Genomic DNA, 6000 nt, shown 5'->3' with positions numbered 1-6000 from the left:
CATGTACATTCTAGAATAATGAATCATTTACAATGCATTATCATTTTCCATGTGTGTTATAAGAATGTATGTTTATCTCATAATGTACATTTAATCATAAATATTTTCATAAATCACTTGATAATTTGACAAAAATATTTATTTGTTCAAAGCAATGAATATAGAATAACGATTGTGGTAAATTTTATGAATATACCATTTTTTATTTCACAAGGATGCTTTTTGTAGCTGCTCGAAAAACAGCCACCTAATACAAGAAACATTTTTATTATTGATTAGTATGAAAATCGTAAATTGTAATGTGAGTGACAATGTTATAATATCAATTCAAGAATTTGGTTATAACGAATTATCATTTTGAATGAGACCATTTTAAACAGTTTTCGGCTCAGTGTAATGAAAATGTTAATTAAAAAATGAATGTCTTTTCGAAGATTGTAAGAAAAAATTATTATGAGTTCTTAAATATTATTTCCCAACTGTGAGCGCTTGATTATTTATTTTGATAAACCTAAAGTTTCGTTATTTATTGAGTGACACTCGTATGTCTCTTACATTTTTCCTGCGTGTGGCTAAAATTTTATGTAATTATCAGAACATGACTAGTGGTACATTTCATATTATAAAATACATAAAGAATACTGAATTGACTTAAAATTACTGTCTAGTTTGTCAGGGCATCAACGATGCATACATCTACATAGAAGACTCTTGACTTGGCGAAATGATAAACATTCAGGTGTAATCATCAACAAATGAAAACTGATGAAAACTTCCCTCTTAATAACAATTAATAAACTCTTTAAAGTATCCCCCCCAATTCACCTCACAAAATTATAAATCGATCGTTATTTACATGTATGTATAGAATATTATTATTAAAATAAAAGGGGAAGGGAGAGAAAAATAATAGCCATTGTTGCAAAGCACATGCAGGTCGTAAAACAGATCTGATAGGAAGTTTGTTGTTTGCAATTTGTCAAACTTGTATATGTATTGCTTGTATATTTATTAAAATAAAATTCCTATAAACATTTGAGTTTAATTAAGAAGTATTAACATTAATTAATTGAAGAGGTTTGAAAATAAACTGATAAACTTTAAAAAAAAATGAACTCGGTATAAATCTAATATACATGGTATTGCTTATTTAGGGAGCTTGCCAAAGGTAACAAAATGTGTACATGAGCCTCTTTTGTCAAATTTCAGCATGACCCTTTATATCCTATTCCAATTTTCAATTTTTGCTTTTGAATTGTGATATCATCCAAAGAATAAAAGATCATTTCATTGAAGTTGACTGAATAAATCTCGATTTTTTTCTGTGCGTTTACCATTTGACATTCTTTATTAGATTTGATTTCATAAATTGAAAGTCAAAAGAATAGAAAGGATTGAACAAAAAAAATCTGGGAAAACACGCCTTTGCATGACAAAAGGAGCCAGTGATTTTTTAAGATTTAACTCAGACGGAGATTGAAAGAAACAGACATCCATTTGATTTCATAAAAAGATGAAACATGGAAACAAAAAGAGCGAAATGAGAAAAAGATGGAACAATGCCTTTTAAGAGAAGGATATTGACTCGTGTAAAAGAATTTAACCGGGGGTTCATTACTGTACTTTGCAATTCAAATCAACAAGGGCAGTTTTTTTTATTTTACTTTTTTATACATAATCTTCATATTTCATTTCATTAATGAAGATAAAAAAGATTTAATGAAACAGGTATCCGTTTGATGGTTAATAAGAGTGATTACATGTTTTATATGTAAAATTCGCTTATAAAGATGTCAATTATAAGGAAACCTTTTTAATAAGCTTTTTTTTAATGAATCCCTTAACTGACTTTCACCACGTTCCTTATCTAATTAAATGTCCAAAATGAAGCGGATGCATCAGACTCTATGGTGTCTTTTATTTAAAATTCAGATGAAGTGGGATAAATGCGAATAGATGACAAGAAAATGTAATGAAAAGGTATGCGCTACGAAAATGAAGTGCATTAACATATAGACGCACGTGCGTAACTGCATTAAATGATGAATTTGAAAAGATCACAAGAGGCCCAGGGGCCACAGCGCTCACTCACCTGAGCACATCGGGCTTGAATTTAACCCCCCCTCCAGGCATTCATCATTTGAACAAACTAGAATCTACACTACCTGAGGATGATTCCATATAGATATCACTAATCATAGCTTTGAAGTACTTGAAAAGAAGATTTTAAAAGGTTTCCCTATATATCCCTATGTAAAACTTGGGTCGGCCATTTTGGCCCCACCCTAGCCCCGGGGGTCATGATTTGAACAAACTTGAATCTACACTACCTGAGGATGAATCCAAATGAGTTTCATCTTTCCTAGCCCAGTGGTTTTTTGAGAAGAAGATTTTTAAAGATTTTTCCTATATATTCCTATGTAAAACTTGGGTCGGCCATTTTGGCCCCGCCCTAGTCCCGGGGGTCATGATTTGAACAAACTTGAATCTACACTACCTGAGGATGATTCCATTTGAGTTTCGTCTTTCCTGGCCCAGTGGTTTTTAAGAAGAAGATTTTTAAAGATTTTTCCTATATATTCCTAAGTAAAACTTGGGTCAGCCATTTTGGCCCCGCCCTAGCCCCCCAGGGTCATGATTTGAAGAGACTTGAATCTACACTACCTGAGAATGATTCCACATGAGTTTCATTTTTCCTGGCCCAGTGGTTTTTAAGAAGAAGATTTTTAAAGATTTTTCCTATATATTCCTAAGTAAAACTTGGGTCAGCCATTTTGGCCCCGCCCTAGCCCCCCAGGGTCATGATTTGAAGAGACTTGAATCTACACTACCTGAGAATGATTCCACATGAGTTTCATTTTTCCTGGCCCAGTGGTTTTTAAGAAGAAGATTTTTAAAGATTTTTCCTATATATTCCTATGTAAAACTTGGGTAACCATTTTGGCCCCACCCTAGCCCCGGGGGTCATGATTTGAACAAACTTGAATCTACACTACCTGAGGATGATTCCATATGACTTCCATCTTTCCTAGCCCAGTGGTTCTTGAGAAGAAGATTTTTAAAGATTTTTCCTATATATTCCTATGTAAAACTTGGGTCGGCCATTTTGGCCCCACCATAGCCCCGGGGGTCATGATTTGACCAAACTTGAATCTACACTAACTGAGGATGATTCCACATGAGTTTCATCTTTCCTGGCCCAGTGGTTCTTGAGAAGAAGATTTTTAAAGATTTTTCCTATATATTCCTATGTAAAACTTGGGTCGGCCATTTTGGCACCACCCTAGCCCCGGGGGTCATGATTTGAACAAACTTGAATCTACACTACCTAACAATGATTCCACATGAGTTTGGTCTTTCCTGGCCCAGTGGTTCTTGAGAAGAAGATTTTTTAAAAATGCCATTAATTTTTCTCTAATTCATAATTATCCCCCCTTGGAAAAGGGCGTGGCCCTTCATTTGAACAAACTTGAATTCCCGTCACCCAAGGATACTTTGTGCCAAGTTTGATTGAAATTGGCCCAGTGGTTCTTGAGAAGAAGTCGAAAATGTGAAAAATTTACAGACAGACGGACAGACAGACAGACGGACGCCGGACAAAATGTGATCAGAAAAGCTCACTTGAGCCTTCGGCTCAGGTGAGCTAAAAAGGCATAGATTTTTCTTTACTCAAATCAAACGTTAAACACATATTGATTATCTCAGCCAGAGGAGCGGGCTTGACGTCCTACAGTAGGATTCGAACCTGCGAAGAAAAAGATTTTCCACATAACACCCCCCCCCATATAAAACCTAGATCCTCTCCTTGCGCGGGTGACTGATATTGTATTTAATTTTTTTCATTCAGGGCTACTCTCTGTAAAAGCAATATTACAAGATAGATTAGAAGCACAGAAATATCATCAAATGTTTCTAGATTCTGATAAGAACTTTCTATGCATATGTTATTGGAAATGTATCATCTCGCAATTTTTATTACATAAATATCATATATGATGTGAACCTTGACACTTTTTATAATTACTTTTTTTTTCTTATTTTATTAAAACAAAAACAACTTACCTGATGAGGACACTTTTATATGATGGCCTCTTATGATGTATAGTACAAAAAAAAATAATGTGCATATGCCTACCTTAAAGCATGTTTTTATAATGCAGAACAAAAAGACAAAAAAGTCTCAGTTTTGTTTTTATTCGTTCATGAAGACAGAGAATGAAATAAATGGAGAAAGCGAACAGCATTCATGCTCATATTTTAAGTTTATTAAACAATACAAATTTTGGAGCAGATCAAAAACACGGATCTCTAAAACATCAGAGGTGGGATCAGGTGCCATGGAGGAGTGAGCATCGCATGCCGACTGTTTACGCCCATCTTCCTCGTGTGTTCCTTGTCATGACAGGAAATACCGGAAAAAAAATCCGTCGACGTTAATACATTAATTAATAGTAAATAAGCTGAGTTTTTGTGATTGTTCGTTTGTTTGTTTTTCATTTAGCGTTTTAGTTTGGTGTGTATTTCGTTGTTATTTTTTTCGTTGATTTTGTTTATATTTTGTCTGTGTATTGTGTTTCTGTTATTTTTCTGTGTTTCCTTCTTTATTATATGCCTTTAAAATCGTACGAAACCAAATTTTGAAGGTTTTTTTTTTATATTACCTCATTGAAAACAAACAAATAAGTTTGCATGAGTATTTTATTTATCAAAAAATCTTTGTTTTTTCTTTGTGGTAAGTTATATACATTTTAATAAATCTCTTTAATTTACGGAAGTTTTTTAAATTAGCTTTTCTGTCATGACAAAAAAAGCATTCCTGGGGGGTAACACTGATCACTTGAAATTGTTTCCTCGTTATTTGTTTTCAGCTGTCGCCTTGAGTATACACACAGCACGAAAATGGATTGAACCGACCCAACTATGAACTTATAGACTTAAGAAAAAGAACAAATCAGTAGTAGATAAAGACAGGGTTAAAAATAGGGTTATGCTGTAAATTACAAGACATTAAGTTTTTAAATTTTTTTTTTGATTTTGTTTGAATTATTCTTACTCGAAATGAATTTGGTAAGGGTAAAAATGTTAAATGTATTTTCGTTGATTTTCACAAAACACGTGCTTTAGGTCTATGCATGTACATTCTAGAATGGTGAATCATTTACAATGCATTATCATTTTCTATGTGTGTTATAAGAATGTATGTTTATCTCAAAATGTACATTCAATTATAAATATTTTTCATAAATCACTTGATAATTTGACAAAAATATTTATTTGTCCAAAGAAATAAATATAGAATAACGATTGTGGTAAATTTTATGAATATACCATTTTCTATTTCACAAGGATGCTTATTGTAGTTGCTCGAAAAACATCCACCTAATACAAGAAACATTTTTATTATTATTGATTAGTATGAAAACAGTAAATTATAATTTGATTGACAATGTTCTAAATTAAATATAAATTCTTTAGATTGCAAATTAAGTGGTATTTTTTAATTTTTACAGCCATTCACTATCTTTGTAAAAAGCCATAATCTCCTACTTTAGAATTCATGCAATTTCCCCGTTTTTTAAAAAATTGTAAGAATGTAGCATTTGCTTGAATGTCGTCATGGCGACCCATCCCTCTATATTACAATTAATTAACTCTTAAAGGTATTCCCCCAAATTCACGTCAGAAAAGCTTTAAGATGCTAGTTGACATGCATGTACTGAGCATTTGTTAATTAAAAAGGGAAGACAGAAGAAAAAGCACTGTTGCAAACCACATGCGGGTCGTAAAATAGATCGGATAGGAAGTTAGTGGTCTGCAATGTTGTCAAACTCATGCATGTTTTGTTTGTATATTTTTGAAAATAAAATCTGTAAGCATTTGAGTCTACGAAGTCTAAATATTAACCGAGGATGCGTTTTAAAACAGATAGGATTCATAAGGAAACAGACTCGGTATAAAATCTTTAAATGCTAACAAATAGTATAGGGAGCTTGTCAGAGC

The sequence above is a fragment of the Saccostrea cucullata genome, unplaced genomic scaffold (assembly GCF_032062105.1).
Source record: "Saccostrea cucullata isolate Sc308-1 unplaced genomic scaffold, CSIRO_AGI_Scuc_v1 ctg1232, whole genome shotgun sequence".
Lineage (NCBI taxonomy): Eukaryota > Metazoa > Mollusca > Bivalvia > Ostreida > Ostreidae > Saccostrea > Saccostrea cuccullata.
This window is presented reverse-complemented; position numbering follows the sequence as displayed.